The 23,082-nt window shown below is 39.4% G+C and overlaps 1 protein-coding gene across 1 annotated transcript in view; it reads left to right on the top strand.

Annotated features, from left to right (window-relative positions):
* Positions 1-23,082, top strand: part of LOC134212048 (uncharacterized) — a 472,480-nt gene that overhangs the window by 318,926 nt on the left and 130,472 nt on the right.

The following is a 23,082-nucleotide window of genomic DNA, read 5'->3' as shown; positions in this document are numbered from 1 at the left end:
AATGGCCAATACCGACCACCCTAGTTGGGAGTGACTAAGCTAAGAGGATTAATGTACACTCCTTGAGTCCTGAGTCTGGGTCAGTCCTGAGACGTCAATGGATAGGACACAGTTTTTAATCTAGTGCCCTGGCTTATACATTGATGAACGAGAGTATTCATATGAATTTATATAAATTACTATGAATACATGACGAATACTTATGTCTATCAGTGTACATATAAACTTAGTTTCAAGCGCCGGAAAAGTTTGAACTCATTCATAATATACGGATGATAAGTTAACTCTTTTTTTTTTTTAGAAAATGCAATATATTATACACAATTACTATTCACAGAAATTGGTGAAACTAGTTCTAGAGTGCTTCGAAAATAGGTCGTAAGTGCAAAAGAAAGGGTTTCTTTGTTCACGTTCACGTTTTGCTAATTGATGCGCTAGTGAGTGATGTAGCCAAGGAGGGGTTCATATTTAGGCCTTTCAACCACCATCCAGAAACTCTTCAAGCATTTACGGAAGGTTTCCAAAAAAACCCTACTCCAAAACAGAAGGAGACGGGAATGATCAGTTTAAAGCATTCTAATAATACAACGATGGTCATGCACGGGGAAGGGTTATTTGGCCGAAACCCATTCGGTCGAAAGCCGTTGCCACTAGGCCGAACAGACCATTAGGCCGAAACCAATCTGGCCGAAAAAGTTGTTTGGCCGAAAAGGTCGTTTGGCCGAAAGGGTCGTTTGGCCGAAAGGGTCATTTGGCCGAATGGGTAATTTTAAATGTTGGTCCATTCTTACTTTAATAACCGACACGTCAGCAATGAGAACCTTAAGGAACCTGATGAAAATTTGGCTGCGACATCCGGTCAATCCCAGCTCAGGAAAAATACCGATGGACAGGACATCTTATTTTAATTTTCCATAGAATTGCAAAACCTCTAATTTCTCATAGGAATCAGATTTTCATATACTGCAATATTTTTTTGTTTTGCATCAAAACACCTGAGAATTTCCCTTGTCATAAGACGATTTTATACAATCCCATTGAAAATTGAGCTCAAAATAACCTGAGAATTTGATTAATCCTCCAAGCAGAATTAACTATGCCATAGCCGGTCGACCTCTATTAAGATCTGAAATTAATAAGAAATTAGTAATTATGTATCTTAATTGATTGAAATATGTCGATTAATCAATGTTGGCTGTATGGAATCAGCATCAGTTTCAAACTTTTGATGGTTCTGTAAACAAAAATTTGGTTTTCCAAAATACAAGAGCACACATTGACCCAATTATAAACATTATAGTGGACGTCGCAAATGTCAAAAGGGGTGATTCAGAATATATAGCACTACACTGTGCCAGCAAAGTACTCTTTAATGGGTAAAAAAGTACCCATTATGAAGTTAAATAGTTCAACTCATTAAAAGAGTAAACAGCGTTTACTCATTAATGAGTAAAAGGCTTCTACGTCAAATTCGGGGGTATTTTTTACCCATTATCGAAAAAAATTGTTTTGCTGTAATGGGTATTTTCTACTCTTCTTTATGTCTAGGAAGTTATTTGAAGTTTAGTATGATATACAAACAAATGACACAATTACGAGGAATCTATGAAATAACGAATAAACAGAATTGTTCTTTATTTTGTCATATTTCAAAACAAATAATTTACAAGCTTCGCTTCGCATCACATCGTTATCAAAAATGGATGTATGGGCTCAACAGGTACACAAGAAGGAACTTCAATAGCGGCTGGGAATGAAATTCTGTGTCACACCTTTTAGTACCGTTTCTGCAACAAAAACCAAACGTTTATCACCGAAATAGGTAGTTCGAAACTACCGGAACAACGAGAACAAAACAGATTGTCATTCCATTAGCAGAATATCCTCACCGTATCATATCGATCACCTGCCAAACTTTTTCCCAGCTTCCGAAGGAATTCGTAGATTTCGGAGAAATTTTGATGATGCTGTTGCTGGAATGATAGATTGTTATATTGGATCGTCCCGATAAAGGCTGGTTCTCGAAGTCTGCTGATGCGCGGTACCGGGAGCAACAATATTTTGCTTTGCTTTTTGACACCGACTGCCGACGACGAAAGGAGCAACAATCGTTTGTTCAAAAGTTCAACTTGTTTTTCACTCATTAATGAGTAATTACTCGGAGCATATAAGGGGCCCTCCTTAGCCGTGCGGTAAGATGCGCGGCTACAAAGCAAGACCATGCTGAGGGTGGCTGGGTTCGATTCCCGGTGCCGGTCTAGGCAATTTTCGGATTGGAAATTATCTCGACTTCCCTGGGCATAAAAGTATCATCGTGTTAGCCTCATGATATACGAATGCAGAAATGGTAACTTGGCTTAGAAACCTCGCAGTTAATAACTGTGGAAGTGCTGAATGAACAAGCTGCGAGGCGGCAATGTCCCAGTGGGGGATGTAATGCCAATGAAGAAGATATAAATGGGCATAAAATACGCATTATATGAAAAAATAAATTACCCATTATTTTGACAGGTTCATACCTTGCCAAATAAGGGGTGATTTTTACTCTTTAAAGAGTATTGTCAAGTTTACAGTGTAGACGATCCCCACCGATGTGTATCCAAATGAGTGTCTAGTATAGGAACGAAATGCGTTCATATTTTATTTATGCACTTGTTCTCGCACCGGTTGTTTCTATCAAGGTTGTTGAAGTGCAATCATGCTTCGCACCGGTGGTGAATATCCGGTTGCTATTGAGGCAAACACGGAAATAAATAAAATCAGGAAAAAACTATTATTTATTTTCAAATCTTTCAGAACGCGCTCCATACTTTTGTCATATAAATATGTGCGTAATGCATTTTGTGATTATCAGATTAGCTAGACACACATCTGCTAGGTGGCGCTAACTTATATGCAATAATTTAGTGAGGTGGATATCTCGAGATCTATAAGACTTAGAAAGATTTTGTCTTCTACAAAGTTGTTCGGGTAGCCATAACATTTATGATGGAGACTAGTTTAGTTTGGAATTCATATGCATAGCGGCGCTAGTGTATGAGAAATAACCTGTTAGGTTAAATATTTCTAAATCCGTTAGAGTTAGAAAGTGGCCATCTTCTACAAAGTTATCCGAATTATCTGTTAGGTTGGTTATTATGTAAGATTTAAAAGGGTAGTCAAAACCAGAAGTTTAGTTTGAAACCGCAATACTCGTTGGCGCTCGAGTTGAGTCGAATCGAGTCAAGTACGAGACACTGAAGATGGCCTTACTGTAGAAGTCGAAATAAGTATCTGTCAAAGGTACAACCAAGTGGTGGAATTAAATGGAATTGTACGAACTCGTCTTATGGCAAGTAACTTTGTAGTATACAGCAATATTCTGAAAATTCCAGATTTTGAGATATTTAACCTATCAGTTTATTTCTTATATACACTAGCGCCGCTAAGCGATTGTGTTTAAAACTAAACTTGCTTGCATCATGACGGTTTTCACCACCCGAACAACTTTGTGGAATACGGCAATACTCTAAAAATTTCTGTTTTCGAAATACCTAACCTAGCAGGTTATTTCTTATACACTAGCGCCACCAAGCGGTTATATCTTAATCTAAACATGCGTTGGTCATAATGGTTTTGACCACCCGAACAACTTTGTAGAAGGCGGCAACATTCTTAAGATTTCAACTATCGAAATATCTAACCTTTTAGGTTATTTCCAATTCACTGCGCCGCCAAGCGGTTATATTTCAAATTAAACTTGTTTTCGTCATGATGGTTTTGACCTCCCGAACAACTTTGTAGAAGACGCCAATATTCTAAAAAATCCAGATTTCGAGATATCTAACCTATCAGGTTATTTCATATGCACTAGCGCCGCCAATCAGTTGAAATCCAAACTAAACTGACCTCCATCACAATGGTTTTGATGATGAATAACCGAAAAAAATTTCAGAAGGCGGCATTTTGTATTTATGCGTTACTCTTATTTCCGTGTGATGGTTTGGCAACGGTTGGAGCGGGTCGCCAAATTTGCCAACTCGCTATTCACCGAAGGTTGCGTTTACATTTCCCAAACCCGTTTACCAACGACCGGTGCGACTTCGCGTCATGATAGAGGTTGCTATTTTGGCTTTATTTACGCACTGGTGGGGATCGTCTTAGCTGCGTAAAAAGCTGGTACTCTCGTTTTCAAGGGCACACTACTCGATACGGAAGTAACGAACAACTGTCATGTTTATTATTTCACGCATGCTGTGACGCAGCAAATCTGAAATAATAAAAATGACAGTTACGCGTTGCTTCCGTATCGAGTAGTGTGCCCTTGAAAACACAAGTACCGTGCAAATTCATAATTCGGACACTTAAGGACTTTTTCAGCCAAATCAAGGATTGAATCACAAGCTACTAGCCATGTCCATCCAAGTACAGTTTAATCCGAAAGGCAAGGGCCAAAGCATTCGATTCTCAAGTTAAAATTCCTTCGTCGCAGTCTATAAAATGCACTAAAACTAGAATTCTTCGACTACTTTTAGAACCGAACTTCGGACACACGCACGCACTGTTTCATATTTCGGACACGTTGCACTCAAATTTCGGACAGCTAATTTCCACAGAATGTTAAATGCAAATGTTGATTTTTCTCGTTAATTTATTCTGTTTGCCTTTCAATGAATCGCCTGCTTTGAGCGTGCTTACAGCGGCACACTAGGAGTTAACTTTCTGAAATCAGTATGGCGAAAGGCATCTAACGTTAGATTTTTCAATATTAGACGCCCTTATCAAAAAATATTTGGTAGGCGTAGTAGCGGACACCATCCTTCTTAACCGGTACCAAATAGTTTTTCATGAAAGGTTCCTAATTTTGAGAAAACCCGCGTTAGATGTCTTTCGCCATACAAATTTCTGGTGGTTAACTCATGCTGGCTATTTGCGCATATACGATTGCGCCTGGATAGGGAAGCGGCGAGTAGAAAATCAGTCACTGCCAATAATTCATTGCTTCAAAATGACATGGCTAACTTTGCCCCAAATATTACATGGAAGAAATAAACTACCCAATAGTGAGTTTAATTCACCCAACCTCGTACATCCGTATGGGAAGCCAAAATTGAGTAAGTAGGGTCGAAGTAGTTTGCCTTTACTCCCATGTTAAAAAAGTACCCAACGGAAAATTTATTGACCCAAATTTAAGTTTAATTCACTCAATTTCGACCTCAGGTAATAAAACTTAAAATTGGCTTCCCGTATTGAACTGGCGTCGTTGGATTGTTTGGTTCTTTTGTTTTTGACAACAAAAGAAAGAGTGGATGAAAGAGAAGAGAAAAAATAACTCAAAAGTAAGTTTAAAAATACTCAATTTTGGGTACTTTTTTTCTTCCGTATACAAAATTGCTTCCAAACATGTAGCCTTCCGGACGAGAAAGTTGAAACATTTCTGAGAAATATTTCAAAAAATCTTCCATGCAAATTTGGATGTCCAAAATTTGTGTGCGTCCGGAATATGAATTTGCACGGTACTTTAAATTATGGATTCCGTGAGGAGTGTCGTTAAACCAACGTAATGGGTGACAAAATGTTTGTTAATACTGTTCAGTTCTGTTTCCCAGTGGGCAGTCCCCGGCCATCGTGGACCAAAATCGCCAGCTTTTTGAAAATGCTAGATACAGTGTACAGTGCATACCGTGTACAAAACAGCACATAACCGTTGGCTGTACATTAAATTCATTTCCCTCGATGCACTGGAAGTGTCAGTGAATAAGAACACGAAGCCGGGGAAGTTTGTCTATTCGAGGGAGACGTCGATTGAAGTTCTGATGCAAATCGCAGGAATCAATATGCAGTACGTCCTTATATTTGATCTGCTGCCGGAAGTTACAGACGGAAGTTTATCCCGGGTTCTCGGATTGTTTGGGAAAGTTGATCGCCTTATTCGAGAAAAGTTCCCCTTGGAATCGGGTCTGGGGCACCTATGCACTGGAGTCCGTGGTGTATACACGGAAGTCCGAAAAAGTATTCCGCCGCCAATAGATGTAGCAGGTCTGGAAGAAAGAATATTTTACGACGGGCTCAAGAACACATGCTGCCTTTGTCAAGCAGTAGATCATCGGAGGGATTCTGGTCCTCAGCATAAGCGGAACAAGCCCGAGAAACAAGTACAGTGTATTCTGGGAATGAAAATAAGCAGGAATCGTCGGAAACCTCGGATGAGGACTTCATCGAAGTTCCTGAAGAAAATCCGAAATCAGAAAACCAGAGGCAGTCGGTGATTCGTGAAAACACAGTAGATTATATTATTAACACAGTTCGTAGATCATATTATTAATTATATTTTATGTTACATTTATATAATTTCTTTTGTTCACGGCTCCGTAGAGTTTTAATGAAACAGCTGAGCCTAATAAATAAAAAAAATCTAAAAAAAATCCAAACCACATTTTATATTTCTAATGCCAGCAAAACAAAACGGGAGCCCTAAAGATTGTCCAAAAAGTATCAGTAATAGAAATAGTAATGCAGTGAATTTTTGAGAAGTTAAAGGAGACAGAAACCATGTGTTGCCTAAAACGGGGTGGACTGTATTGACTGGAAAGCGTTGTGCATGATGCTTTCCCAACCAGGGCTCTTCGATCGATTTTCCATCGAATTTTTCGATCGATATACAAGGTTTTCCGTTAGTATTTGTTAGTTCTTCTTCTTCTTATTGGCATTACATCCCCACACTGGGACAGAGCCGGGAAATTTTCCTGGAATACCTCCAAACATTCAATAGCGAAAGCATCTAGCATTCCAATCTGAAATTCTTTTCGCAATTACTTCAGTATATCCTTCAAGATATCCTCTAGAAATATCTTCATGAATTTCTCCTGGAATTCGTCCAAGTATTTTCCCAGAAATTCTTACAGGTATTTTTTCGGGAGTTTCTTCAGGTACTTCTCCAGGAATTCCTTCAGGAATTTCTCCGGGAGATTTTCCGCGGAAGTGTAATAGAATTCTTTCCGGACTTCACTCAGAATTTACTCGGATATCTGCCAAGAGTTCTTCCAGAAATTTCTTCGGAACAATCCGCAGGGATTTTCTTCAGCAATTCATCTGGGAGTTTCTGCATTAATTCCTCCTGGTATTTTTCTGGGAATTCCTTCAGATTTTTTTTTGGGAAATTCCTTTAGGAACTTCTCTAAGAATTATTTCAGTACTTCCATGTGGGAATTCCTCCGTAAGTGCTTGTGGGAGTTCCTCCGGGAGTTCTTCCAGGAGTTTTTCCAAGAAATTCTCCGGTAATACCTCCAGGAACTTTACAGGGAATTCCTGGACGATATTTGGCAGGAATTTCACGGGAAATGGGATTTCGGAAGTTCCTTCAGAAATATTTTTTCTCTTCCTCTAGGGTATTCCACCGGATGTTCCTCTGAAGACCAGTAGTTCCTTCGGGAATTCAATCAGGCTTTTTCCAGGAATTCATTTAGCATTTCTTTAGGCATTTATCTACATATTCCTCCAGAAGTTCCTCGGAGAATTTCTCTGGGAGTTCTTACGGGAATTCCTTCGGGAGGTTATTTTAAGAATTCTTCCAGGAGTTCCTCCTGGAATTCTTACGGAAGTTCCTTTGGGAGTTCATCCTAGAATTCTTACGAGAGTTCCTCCAGGATTTCCTCCGGAAATTCTTTCTGTAGTTCTTCAATAAATTTCTCCAGAAGTTCCACCGGCAGTTGCTCCGAGAATTCCTCTGATAATTACTCCGAAAATTCCTATAGAAAATCACCCGGGAGTTCCTCCGGAAATTACTCTGGGAGTTCCTTTTCAGAGAAACACCCGGAAAAACTGCCGGTGTAACTCCCGGAGGGATTCTCGTAGAAACTGCTGGTGGATCTCCCGGAGGATTTCCCGAAGGAACTGCCGGAGGAGCTCCCGTAAGAAATCCCGGATGAATTTCAGGAAGAACTCCTAGAAGAATTCCTAGAGAACCTCCCGGATGAGCTCCCAGAGAACCTATCGGAAGAACTTCGGGAGGAATTTCCAGTTTAATTTCTGAAGAAAGCCTAAATGATTTCCTGAAAAAAGTCTGAATAATTTCCTGGAAAAGTTTCTGGTGGAGCTCCCGGAGGAATTTCCGGAGAAACTCCCAGATGAATTGCTGGTGGAATTCCCGGAGGAACTCTCGAAGGAATTTTCTGGAAGAATTTCTGAAGGAACTCCCGGGAGAATTTTCAAAGGAACCCCCGGGAAAACTACCAGGGGGTAGGTTGGAAAAAAGAGAATTCATCTTATAGACAAATCTCGTCTAGCTGAAACCTTTGTTGTGGTTTGTAGCTGGACCATCATCATCATCAGAGGACCTCCCGGAGAATTCCCTGAGGAGCTCGCAGAAAAATTCTCGGAGGAGCTTCTGGTGGAAAATCTATATAAATTCCTAAAGAAGCCTAAATAAATTCCAATTCTGCCGAAATTCCCGGAAAAATTTTCAGAGAAACTGCCGATAGAACTACCGGAATAATTCTCGAAGGAAATCCTAGAGAAATTCTTGGTGGAAACTCCGGTGGAACTCCTGGAAGAATTTCAGGAGGAATTTTCGGAGAAACTCCTGGAGGATCTCCCAGTGGAAATCTTGAAGTTTCCACCGGAATTCTTTCAGGATTTCGTTGCGAATTAATCTAGGAATTCTTCTGAAAATTCCATTGTTGATTTCATTTTCGGTATAATTTCTGTATAAATTTCCGGTGGAATTCCTGGAGAAAATCTTTGAAATTTTCACAAGAAATTACACAAGAAATTCGAAGATTTTTCGTGAAATTCTCAGGAATGTTTACTGGCAATTCTGCGGAATTTCCACGGAATATTCTTATTCTTTAAAATTATGGGAAACAGCACGAAATTCACCTGTCATAAGACGAGTTTATACAATCCCATTGAATTCCACCACTTAATTGTATCTTGACAGATACGTATTTCGACCTCAACAGTAAGGCCGTCTTCAGTGTCTCGTACTTGACTCGACTTCAAGGTCGGTCTAGTTTTCTTAAACTTATGGAAGAATGCAGAAAGAAAGATTTTTATATAATTGTTATAGCCGATTTTATATTCTTTCTGAATACTAAGTTCGTTAATATTTTTCTCACTTTATTTAAAAATATCTGATGAGCAATAAATCACGCATTTTTAAATCCATTATTGTTTCGATTTGGTTTGGATTTAGTTTCATGTGTTAATATTCATATGTTTTTATAAAACTACTATAAAACTACGATTTAGAAGACCAAATAAGTTGCCCCCCCCCCCTTCTCGAAATCCTGGCTACGCCCATGGCCACCCTCAGCATGGTCTTGCTTTGTAGCCGTGCGTCTTACCGCACGGCTAAGGAGGGCCCCAGTATTTGTTAGTATTTCTGGATATACATAGTCGTCCAAGGGGCAAGATGGAATGTATGGGAAAAATTTAGCCATCGAATTTCAACTACGGATAGTGCTCAAAAGTTTCATCTCCTCAATAAAAATCCGCATGCAACATTTCAGCTCAATCGGACTTTGTTAAGAGTTTAACCAAAGCGGTCAAAGTTTGACTTTTTTAAAACACGAAAAATTCCCCGGGGTATAGGAAAATTTTGAAATCGAATCTTTATTTTTGATGCCAAATGTGTTAGAAATGCATGAAACGTCGAGATCTGGCGTTATCTTAACAAAAAAATGAAAAATTACTTTTAACAGATTTCTTTTAGAAATTTGAATTTTTTTGACGCCGAATGTTTTACAAATTCATAAAACGTCGAGATCTTGTCTCATTCCGAAAAAAATGTCTTTAAAAAAATGTCTAAGACATTTGGCATCAAAAACAAAAATTTCAATTTCAAAAAATCCCATTTTCAAAAGTCCCAAAAAGCCAATTTTCCTCAATTTTTTTTTTTTTCGATTGAACACCAGATCTCGACGTTTCATGCATTTGTAAGACATTTCTTCTTCTTATTGGCATTACATTCCCCACTGAAACTTTGCCGCCTCGCTGCTTTGTGTTCATTCAGCACTTCCACAGTTATTAACCGCGTGGTTTATGGCCGCACATCTTACCGCTAGGCTAAGGAAATTTTCCAATAACTTGGTAAATTTTCGTGTTTTAAAAATATCAAACTTTGACCGCTTTGGTCAAACACAACGAAGTCCGAATAGGCTGAAATTTTGCAAAGGGACTTTTTTCAAGGAGATGAAACTTTGAGCACTACCCGTTTTTGAAATTCTAAAAGGCGAGATATATTAAAAATTGGGCAATTAACTTCCAGTGTGTATTGATGACAGATATGTAAATATTAGCCGTATAACATTTCGATTGTCATCATTGGTGAGTGAATAGCAGGCCATGTCTTTGCTTCTCTTCTCGCCGTACAACCAACAGGGTTGCACGTTTCGTATGACCTAGGATAGGATGTGCCAATTAGTCAGTAAAAATCGTACCGATTTTATGTCAAAATCGTACCGGTTGCTGATTGAGTGAAAATGACAATCGATTACTTTGATCGGCGGTATCACATTTTCAAAAGGGCAGCTTGTTGTTACCTTGGCCGTGTTGCTGGGTAAATAAATTGAAATTTATGAAAAAAATCAAATGTTTGATTTTTGATTTTTTGGGTTCAATTAATTTATGATAGACTACAAATGATGTATGCATGATTCTCAATTGTTATGCTAATTTAAAAACACTTGATTTGAAGCATTATTTATCAACTTTTTACCCATTTCACTATAAAACTCATCTAATTCCATGTTAAAACTTTTTTCTGATAGTAGGGTAAAACGACCTATTATGGAGGGGTTAAGCACCGCGTCGAAACAAAATTGATTACAAAAATTCTTCGAAAATTACCTGTTAGTCGACTTCCACATTGTAGTAGTTGAAATAGGATGCTCGTTAACTATAGTTTCGTAAATAATACGTCAATTGTGCTAAAATTATGTTGTTTTGTTTTTATCACAATAAAACAAACTACCGCAATAATAGGACGCAGTTGCCTATCGTTGCGATATTTTTTGAAGGTCAGTCCTATTGTTGCGGTATTGCATGTAATTCTTATGGAGAGCGATACCGCAACAATAGGACCTTAGCATTACCGCAATAATAGGCTCAAAGGATTCAAATTTTTAACGAAAAATGATGATTTTTCATCGTTTTGAACGGAATTTTATCAAACAAAAGCTGTTCTAGTCGTTAATCCAAGGAGTTTTAGCGTACCCACAATTGTTTGTAATGGTATTATATCCAAAATGGACTTCTTTAACACTATCGCAACATTAGGGCATACCACAACGATAGGACGTTATACCCTACGTAGCATCTTTTATTACGAAAAATGGAAGAAATGAACGAGAAAACATGAATTTGTTACATATATTGTTCGGCGGATTTTGCAAAAAAAATATTCGGAAGCACTGGCCACCACCTCGTTGAAGCAGCCGACTGAGGAAACAACAAGGCAGTCGCAATTCAATTGTCACACCCTATCCTAGCGTATGACAACATCACACAAGCAACCGAACCATCGGCGGAATTAGGAAAAACATTTTGGCGATCCTACCAGGTTGCTCCTAAAATTATTGTTTTGTAAGTAGGGGGAATGACGGCTTTGGCAGGTTTTGTTCTATTATTGTCAGGGGGTTTTTATGACTGATTATGCTCAAATTTGGCCTAAACATTCTTTGCATATCAAAGTATATTGTGGCCAAATTTCATAAAGTTTGGTCGACAAAAACCCCCCTGCCAATAATAGAACAAAACCAGCCAAAGCCGTCTTTCCCCCTATACTGTGGGCGTGAATAGGACATTTTTCTTCGATTTCGGCCTATGATGTCGGATTAAATGATATGCTGATCGGTTTTGGCTTGGGATGTCGAAAGAAACTTTTGATTGAAAAATGTGTTGTTTTCTATCGTTTTCGACTATGTCACGTTTGCGGAAAAGCCATCAGAATCCGAGTACCAGCCTTCACCGCGGTAAGCCTTTTTTTGCAAATTGAACACGCTAAAAATGAACTACTCAAAATTGAGTCGAATCCGACTCATTTTCAATAAAAACGGGACAACTCAAAATTTGAGTAAAAGATACTACTTCAATAAAATGATGATTTCGCGAAAGTTAAGCTTGGCCTTCCATCAATTTTTAATACGACAGATGCGAATCAAGTTTATCTATCTATCTAAGTGCATTTTACGACAAACAGACTCCTAGTTTAAGTGCAATCATCATTTTATTGAAGTAGTATCTTTTACTCAAATTTTGAGTTGTCCCATTTTTAATGAAAATGAGTCGGATTCGGCTCAATTTTGAGTAGTTCATTTTTAGCGTGAATATCTTTTGTATGCTTGACTCGCACTCCATACAAATCCGCCCAGCCCGTTATTGGGGGCATAGAGTGTGATGCTCTCGATTACTAAATAATGTGCACTCGCTTGACTGTGGATATACAACAGTAAAGCACATGTGAAGATTGGATAAATCAAGCATCTGAAAGCAAACGAAAGCAAACGTGACCTTTAAGGCTCAAGACTCCATCACAATGTTTTGATAATTAATGACTGTATCACTTGTTTGTAATAGTGATGGAATTGGTACGGAAAAGTGAAGCAGCGATAAATAAATTTTGTTTACAACTGGGGTGGGTGGAAATCGGGTGTTAAAAATATGCCAGCTGATGCATAATGTTGCCAGACTTGACGAATTGTTTATTTTTTATCATAACACATGTTCACGGTGTATCAAATATATGGGTATTTATCGGTTTAAATTTTTATATACACCACTGGGAATGTAATAGAAGCGTACATAACATGTTTAAAAGTTTATTTTTGGTTTATTTGTTCAATCCGACAAATAGCAATGATTTTTTCCAATAAATAAATCTGGCAACGGTGAAGAGATGATTATTTTCTTGTGTATGCACACCTTTGTTTGCTTGTTGGCGTGGACGTGGCTGGTGTATACGTTGTATTGTTCGGATGAAGTTGCATCGCGTAGAATTTGTTCTCACCATTTTACTTATTGCGCTAGTGAATTTGAGTCTTCCGCATTTTATTGCATTTACAATACGGTCGTCAAATTTGTCTCTCACTTCAATTTTTGGAAAGCAGTTTTCGACAGTTTTTGGTCGTGAAGTGAACTGATCGGTAGTCAAGATTGAATAAAAAGGTGAAACTCAGTTAGTGAATATGTTTTAGGAGTGATTAAATCAAGAAAACAGTGGGAAAAGATCAAATGAAAAATCAAGTGCGTGTGTATGTGTTTGCTCCGAACGTTCGGAGTTAGTATGCGTTCGATAAAAATGCGAATGTCGGTCTAGGAAAAAAGCAGTTTTCAGCGTTTTTCCAGCAATGCTTCAGTAACTGTTAGTTTGGATAAGTGAAAAATAAATATGAAAATGTAATGAATATGTAATTATTGAGGTAAGTCGGAAAATAGCCCCAAAATATTGATTTTAGTTCAAAACTTTATTAGTATTAGTGCGGATTCGAATAAAATCATCGTCATCATCGGATTGATTACGGTTTATAGAGCCTTAAGTGGTTTTGTTGTGTAGGGGCTATCATGCAACGTACACACCAGTCAAGCAGTTTGACGAACATTGACTCCGCCCCCAAGAAATCGCTTCGGTTGCTGCTTTGTTTGAACGTGTGTGAAGTTGTTCGAACAACCATTTGACAGTTGGCGGCTCGGTTGGAAAAAATTAAAACGGTTTGATTTTGGTTTGAGTTGCCGGGGGTGGAGTCAAGGTTCGCCGAACATGTTTGAGCATTTGTAGTGAAGTTGCACAAACCCTCATATATTTTTCGATGGTTGGTGCTCAAGTTGGCGCTTCGGTCGTTCGTGTGTGATATTGTTGGTCGAATAAATTGATTGTTCGTGCCGCTGTTGGTAAAACTTTATGGATGTTTGAATAAACGAGAGGTGGAGTCAATGTTGGTCAAACTGCTTGACCGTGTGTACGTTCCATCACGCCTATCTAGAGAGTAGGGTTCGAGTCCCTCCAAGACACGTGGATTCTTTTTCGCAAATTTCATATCAATTTGTCTATTTCGAAACATATGCTCAGAGTTGAACAATATCATCAGCGTAGGCTGATATGTGATTTCCTTCGTCTGTCACACATCAGTTGTTTAAACTAGCTACACTCAACCCTCTTTTTACGGCAGTTTTTTTTACGTCACTTCGTTTTACGGCCTCCTTTTTACGGCACGTGACGTAAAAAGAATTTGAAACATTATTGACATCCAAAAGTAAGCCTATAAGAAGGCACTCTTAGAAACCCAAAGAACAAAGTAGATGCTTTGTATACACATAATTTGCCTTCAACAATTGTTCCGTTCCAGGTCATCCAAGAATTTCCTGGAGTCTACACGCGTAACCGAGGACCTAAGGTCTACAAGCATGGCGAAAGAGCTGTTATCTATTGTAAAAAATGGTTTATGCCCAATTTGATATATTGAACCAAATTCCGTTCCAGGTCATACAAGAATTCCCTGGATTATAGGTCTTGAGGTCTACCCGCGATACCGAAGGGCTGTTATCTCTTTTATTAAGTTCATGCTCTATATGATCTATTAAACCAAACTGAATATGCCTCAAGCAGCCGTTCCTTTCCTGGTCATCCAAGAATTCCCTAGACTCCTCAGCCGCGGATTCATTCCAAATATGTCCTCCGAGTATTTGTCTTTCACTTGCGTCTCAAATGTAGGCATATGAGTTGTTCTAAGATCTCCAAATTGCCCTTGAGTTTGAATCAAATGGTCTGCCGAATCAACCAAGGCTTTCATGATGTCCCCAGTCGCGGTATCAACCCAATTAAGTCCTCCGAGTAATTGTCTTTCGCATGGGTCTCAAATCCAGACATATGAGATGTAGTTAGATCTCCAAATCCTCCTGGAGTTTGAATTAAATGGTCTGCTAGATCAACCAAGGCTTCCATGATGTCCATAGCTCCGGCAATGACCCAATTATGTCCTCCGAGTATTTTACTTTCACTTGGGTCTCAAATCCAGACATATGAGATGTGGTAAGATTTCCAAATCGTCCTAGAGTTTGAATCAAATGGTCTGCCGAATCAACCAAAGCTTCCATGATGTCCTCAGCCGCGGTATCAACCCAATTATGTCCTCCGATAATTTGTCTTTCACTTGGGTCTCAAATCCAGACATATGAGATGTAGTAAGATCTCCAAATCGTCCTGGAGTTTGAATCAAATGGTCTGCTGAATCAACCGAGGCTTCCATGATGTCCACAGCCGCGGTATCAACCCAATTATGTCCTCCGAGTATTTGTCTTTCACTTGGGTCTCAAATACAGACATATAAGATGTAGTAAGATGTCCAAATCGTCCTGGAGTTTGAATCAAATGGTCTGCCGAATCCACCAAGGCTTCCGTGATGTCCATAGCTGAGGTATCAACCCAATTATGTCCTCCGAGTAATTTTCCTTCACTTGTGCCTGAAATCCAGACATATGAAATGTAGTAAGATTTCCAAATCGTCCAGGAGTTTGATTCAAATGGTCTGCCGAATCAACCGAGGTTTCCATGATGTCCTCAGCCGCGGTATCGACCCAATTATGTCCTGCGATCATTTGTCTTTCACTTGGGTCTCAAATCCAGACATATGAGATGTAGTAAGATCTCCAAATCGTCCTGGAGTTTGAATCAAATGGTCTGCTGAATCAACCGAGGCTTCCGTGATGTCCCCAGCCGCGGTATCAACGCAATTATGTCCTCCGAGAATTTTTCTTTCACTTGGGTCTCAAATCCAGACATATAAGATGTAGTAAGATCTCCAAATCGTCCTGGAGTTTGATTCAAATGGTCTGTCGAATCCACCAAGGCTTCCGTGATGGCCATAGCTACGGTATCAACGCAATTATGTCCTCCGAGTAATTTTACTTTCACTTGCGTCTCAAATCCAGACATATGAGAAGTAGTAAGATCTCCAAATCGTCCTGGAGTTTGAATCAAATGGTCTGCCGAATCCACCAAGGCTTCCGTGATGTCCTCAGCCGCGGTATCGACCCAATTATGTTCTCCGATCATTTGTCTATAACTTGGGTCTCAAATCCAGACATATGAGATGTAGTAAGATCTCCAAATCGTCCTGGAGTTTGAATCAAATGGTCTGCTGAATCAACCGAGGCTTCCATGATGTCCCCAGCCGCGGTATCAACCCAATTATGTCCTCCGAGTATTTGTCTTTCACTTGGGTCTCAAATCCAGACATATAAGATGTAGTAAGATCTCCAAATCGTCCTGGAGTTTGAATCAAATGGTCTGTCGAATCCACCAAGGCTTCCGTGATGTCCATAGCTACGGTATCAGCGCAATTATGTCCTCCGAGTAATTTTACTTTCACTTGCGTCTCAAATCCAGACATATGAGATGTAGTAAGATCACCAAATCGTCCTGGAGTTTGAATCAAATGGTCTGCCGAATCCACCAAGGCTTCCGTGATGTCCATAGCTACGGTATCAACGCAATTATGTCCTCCGAGTAATTTTCTTTCACTTGCGTCTCAAATCCAGACATATGAGATGTAGTAAGATTTCCAAATCGTCCTGGAGTTTGAATCAAATGGTCTGCCGAATCAACCGAGGCTTCCATGATGTTCCCAGCCGCGGTATCAACCCAATTATGTCCTCCGAGTATTTGTCTTTCACTTGCGTCTCAAATCCAGACATATGAGATGTAGTAAGATCTCCAAATCGTCCTGGAGTTTGAATCAAATGGTCTGCCGAATCCACCAAGGCTTCCGTGATGTCCATAGCTACGGTATCAACGCAATTATGTCCTTCGAGTAGTTTTCTTTCATTTGCGTTTAAAATCCAGACAAATGAGATGTAGTAATATCTCCAAATCGTCCTGGAGTTTGAATCAAATGGTCAGCCGAATCAACCGAGGCTTCCATGATGTCATCAGCCGCGGTATCGACCCAATTATGTCCTCCGAGTAATTTTCTTTCACTTGCGTCTCAAATCCAGACATATGAGATGTAGTAAGATCTCCAAATCGCCCTGGAGTTTGAATCAAATGGTCTGCTGAATCAACCGAGGCTTCCGTGATGTCCCCAGCTGCGGTATCAACCCAATTATGTCCTCCTAGTAATTTTCTTTCACTTGCGTCTCAAATCCAGACATATGAGATGCAATAAGATCTCCAAATCGTCCTGGAGTTTGAATCAAATGGTCTGCCGAATCAACCAAGGCTTCCATGATGTCCATAGCTGCGGTATCAACCCAATTATGTCCTCCGAATAATTTTCTTTCACTTGCGTCTCAAATCCAGACATATGAGATGTTTTAAGATCTCCAAATCGTCCAGGATTTTGAATTAAATGGTCTGCCGGATCAACCAAGGCTTCCATGATGCCCCATGCCGTGGTATCAGCACAATTATGTTTCAAGGGTATTTGTCTTTCACTTGCATTTCAATTCCAGGCATATGAGTTGTTGTGAGATCTCCAAATTGTCCTGGAGCTTGAATCAAATGGTTTGCCGAATCAACCAAGGCCTTCATGATGTCCCCAGCAACCCCAGTAACAACCTGCGCAGCACAAGTCAGACAATCATCCCAAGGAACATTTTTAGTTCTATAACGGTCATGAAAATCATTATTTGCTTTACATGACTTCGGTAAAATCAGCATAAAACTAAAATGTTTGTAGGGATCATTTTCATTTATTTAGTCTACATCTAAACAGATAACACTGAATCAACAATTTGACGCCACAATACACGGTTCGAGGCCGCATCTCTCCATCCTCGAATACGCCCCACGCTCGCCAAGTCGTTTTGCAACTGGTCTGCCCATCTCGCTCGCTGCGCTCCACGACGTCTCGTCCCTGCTGGATCGGAAGCTAACACCATCTTTGCAGGGTTGCAGTCCGGCATTCTTGCAACATGCCCTGCCCATCGTACCCTTCCGGCTTTAGCTACCTTCTGGATACTGGGTTCGCCGTAGAGCTGTGCGAGCTCATGGTTTGTAGGGATGGTTCTAGCAATTTTATTGTGACTAAATTCGGCAATTCATATGGGCCATGCCTTTTTTGATCCATAGAACTAAAGTTAATACGGCTTCAACTATTGTTCCATTGCAGATCATCCATGAATATCATCCATCCCTGAAATATAAGCTTTACGGTGAACACGTGTAACCAAAAGACTGTTATCTCTTTAAAAAAAACTTGCTCATACCCGTTTTGATCCATAGGACTAAATTGGATACCTCTTCAAATATTTTTCCATTCCAGGTAATTTAAGAAAGTCATGGAGTACTGGTTTTTAAGTCTACAGGATTATTATTTTATATACGCATTCAACAATTATTCCACTTCAAGTCATCGAAGAAATATCTGGAGTCTAGACTTCGTGGCCGGGGACATAATGGAAGCCTTGATTGATTCGGTAGACCATTTGATTCAATCTCTAGAACAATTGGGAGATCTTACAACATGTTACATGTCAGAATTTGAGACGCAATTCGCCAACTATCCAAATTCCAAGAAAACGTTGAGATCTTACAACACCTCATATGCCTTGATTTAAGACGAGTGAAAGACAAACACTCGGAGAATATAATTGATTTGATACCGCGAGTGAAGAAATCATGAAAGCCTTGGTTGATTTGGTAGACTATTTGATTCAAACTCCAGGACAATTTGAAGATCTTACAACATCTTACATGCTAAAATTTGTGACTCAAGTGAAAGACTAATACTCAGAAGACAAAATTGGGTTGACACCGCGGTTGGGGGGACCATGGTAGCCTTGGTTGATTCATTAGACCATTCGATTAAAACTCAAGGACAATTTGGAGATCTTACAACACCTCATATGTCTTGTTTTGAGATGCAAGTGAAAGAAAAATATTAAGAGAACATATTGGAGTTGATACCACGGCTTAGGACATCATGAAATCTTTGGTTGATTCGATAGATCATTTGATTTAAGCTCGAGAATAATTTGCAGATCTTAGAACATCTCATATACCTGTATTTGAGACGTTAGTAAAAGACCAATGCTCAGAAGACAAAATTGGGTTGACACCGCGGCTGGGGACATCGTGAAAGCCTTGTTTGATTTGGCAGATCATTTGATTCAAACTCCAGAACAATTTGGAGATCTTAAAACGTATCGTATGCCTGTATTTGAGACTTAAGTGAAAGACAAATAATCGGAGGACATAATTGGTTTGATATCGCGGCTGGGGGCACCATGAAAGCCTTGGTTGATTCATTACACCATTTGATTCAAACTCCAGGACAATTTGGAGATCTTACAACACCTCATATGTCTTGTTTTGTGACGCAAGTAAAAGACAAATACTCAGAGAACATTTTTGAGTTGATACCACGGCTGAGGACATCGTGAAGGCTTTGGTTGATTCGATAGACCATTTGATTCAAACTCCAGGACAATTTGGAGATCTTACAATATCGAATATGCCTGTATTTGAGACGTTAGTAAAAGACCAATACTCAGAAGACAAAGTTGGGTTGACATCGAGGCTGGAGACATCGGGGAAGCCTTGGTTGATGCTGTAGACTATTTGATTCAAACTCCAGGACAATTTGCAAATCTTACAACATCTCATATACATGGACTTGAGACGTAAGTGAAAGACAAATACTCGGAGGGCATGAGTGGGATGATACCACAGCTGAGGACCTCGTGCAAGCCTCAGTAGATTCGGTAGACCGTTTGATTCTATCTCCAGAACAATTTGGAGATCTTAAAAAATCTCATATGCCTGGATTTGAGAAGTAAGTGAAAGACAAATAATCGGAGGACAAAATTGGGTTGACACCGAGACTGGGGACATCATGGAAGCCTTGGTTGATTCGGTGGACCATTTGATTCAAACTTCAGGACAATTTGGAGATCTTACAACACCTCATATGTCTTGTTTCGAGACGCAAGTGAAAGACAAATCCTCGGAGGACATAATTGAGTTGATACCACGACTTGGGATATCATGAAGGCTTTGGTTGATTCGGTAGACCATTTGATTCAAACTCCAGGGCAATTTGCAGATCTTAGAACATCTCATATACCTGGACTTGAGACGCAGGTGAAAGCCAAATACTCGGAAGGCATGATTGGGATGATACCGCGGCTGAAGACATCATGCAAACCTCAGTAGATTCGGTAGACCATTTGATTCAAACTCCAGGACAATTTGGAGATCTTATAACATCTGCTGGATTCGGAGAGATCTTACAATACCTCATGTAAGACGCAAGTGAATGTATTTGAAAGTATTCTCACTATCAAAAAATTAAGTGAAATACTAGAAATTTAAGCAAAAATTCTTTTTACGTCGCATTCGATTTACGTCCCCCCAATAAGTGACGTAAAAAGAGGGTTGAGTGTATCAACTCTGCACTGATATTGGATACTAGTCTATCAGTCACAGTCACTGATACTGGACAAATTTCTGTCACTGATAGCCTGATAGTACAATCTTAAAACTGCTCTTTAGGTGAACCATTTTTTAAGATTTTAGAATTTTTCCTAATAAGAACTTCAGGTGGGTTGAAAATCGAATGATTTTAATACTCCTTATTAATAATATAAAATTATAGGTATCTCGGACTGTAAATCCTGTCTCCGAAAAATATTCGACATGAACGTAGAATCCAATCTACCCACGGTTGGATAATCCAAACCTGCTCACATCGGGCAAACCCCTTTATCGACTTTTACAATAAGGAAGCCAAAGTCAAAAGCCGACAAGTTACCATCCATAATACAAAACTTGGTTTCGGTTCACCTCTCGTCGAGGTCTCTTCTCGAACACTGAATATCAACATCGTCCCTACCTTCCGGACAACAGGACCGAAATTTCATCCTGCTATCAACACTATTTTGAGCTTCGTAACATTTGACTTGATTCCTTAAAGCTGCCTTGACGGAATTCCCTTCAGGATGAATTCGAAGCCCATCTGCTCAAATGACGATCCAGTGCAATATCTTCAACTAACAATTTTAATTGAATAACTGAAATATATCAAAATTTACGTATACAAATAATATTTTTGGGCATGACTAATTTCATTAATGTTTTATGTTTTCTTATACTGTTTAAATTAGAATAAGTTGCCTCCACGGCCCCACCCTTCTACGAGGTGCTTCTCTAGCCTCTTAACTAATGGAGCAATAAGATTTTATTTTAAAATTCACCATAATAAAGCTTTGGAGAAAAAAAATATTTCGTAAAGTAGTTATTTCAACGAAATTCGTCACTGTAATTTTAAACTAAATTTAATTAATGCGTATGATTATGCTTCTGGCGGTTATCATTGCTCCATCATAACCTCAGTCAGAAAATTCTGCCATAACCGTATGGAAAACTAAAATTTCTTAAAGTTTGATAAAATATCTAACGAATTTTCTATTGTTCGGGCCCTAACCACTCAAAGGGGGAAAAGTGGACGTTTTCCCCACCCAACGCGTTTTGCTTTTATAGGCAACTGAACTTCACTGCTATTTTAAAATTAAGAAAATGATCAGGATAAATAAGAAATATGTTAGTAATTTCCACTTGATGATCTCTGTCAGTGACAGCCGATTACTTCAAATATCAGTCTGATTTGATAGTGTTTGCATTGAGCGCTGATTGCTATGATAAATAATGACTTTGGTTGTAACACTGCTATCAATATCACCTAAATCGTGGTAGTGATAGCGATACTGAGCAACACTGATCATATGCTGTGCATATTCCCAGCCAGATATTTAACAAAAACATAATTTCGCATTGATTTGTGAATAACAACATTTTTAGTTGATACAATCACAAATAGAGTTGAATCAACCATACGCGATAATTGATTCAACTATCGGATATATTTGTTTCAACCATGCTTTTCTGCTGTCACTGTCGAATATTACATCAGAAAACAACAATATTTAAGATTGTTTTTACTTTCGGGGAATTATCGTACGATCGTTCTTTGGTGCATTTTATGCCTACCGATCTCGTAAAAGCAGGCAGCTCAATTGACGAGTTGGACAGTATTCTTCGAAGATATTTTCACAACTCCACGAAGGAGTTGAAGCAATCACCTGTTGTAGGAATAAAATCTTTCCACTGAGAAATTGGCCCTCGTGAATATCGTTAAACTCATAGTCATCGTTACAGTCGATGGTTGTAGCGGAGCTGACCCATTGAAACAAACTTTCTTTGTTTCCAAAAGTGTTAAAAGATGTTTTACTAATTTTCATCTATTGAAAAAAATGTATACGGCCTGCCTTCGCACAAACGCCCAGCGTTCAACGTTACACATATCGGAGCTACGCACGCCGCCCCAACCAAACAGGTCATTGTATTACCGAAGTTCAACCGAAAACGCCACCACAAAAACTCCCATCAGAGTCAATCGTCCCGCCATTTGATTGGCTTCCTGCTTCTGCATAATTAGGTGGCACATGCTTGATCGATTGTTTAGCCCAAGTAGTTACCATCGCCTTCTGACGAAAAAAAGGCTTCCGCCTTCGTCATACTCACCCAGACCAGAAGATAATTAGTCAATTGGCACATGGCAGCAGGTGAGAAAAAAGTCATTATCCGCCGTCGGATTGAGAGGCGACGACACCGTCTGGTCATGCGTCATTCAACGGCCGCGCATGGAAAATCGCATCTTGCACGGTCATCCTGAGTGAGTCTTGGCCTGACTGCAGACGGGAAACTTTTTGGGTCAACGGGTGCGCGCGCGTACATTGCCTGGGTGCGAAATCGGGCAGTCACCAGAACTGGAACACCCAGCCCTGTTGACGCTATGAAAGCCTCCATTATTATGGGATAGTTTCAGCTCACTGTTAGTCTCAGTAACAAATATGATGATCAAAATAACACGTTTCGTCATAAATCTCACTCACTGCATTGTTGGACATCGTATAAAGGTCGGGAAAGTGAATAGTTTTGTTATTGTTTGATCTATCTGTTTACATGTTTAAACATCTGGGATATAAATATTTCTATGGTTTTCAAATTGATGGTTGTTAAAACCCAGATCCGACAAAATCCAGATAACAGTTCTTCATCATCAGGATAATTAGTTAGGATCAGTTATTCGTAGCAAAATTTTGGCAATC

This window comes from Armigeres subalbatus, chromosome 2 (assembly GCF_024139115.2).
Source record: "Armigeres subalbatus isolate Guangzhou_Male chromosome 2, GZ_Asu_2, whole genome shotgun sequence".
NCBI classification, from domain to species: Eukaryota; Metazoa; Arthropoda; class Insecta; order Diptera; family Culicidae; genus Armigeres; species Armigeres subalbatus.
This window is presented reverse-complemented; position numbering and strand designations above follow the sequence as displayed.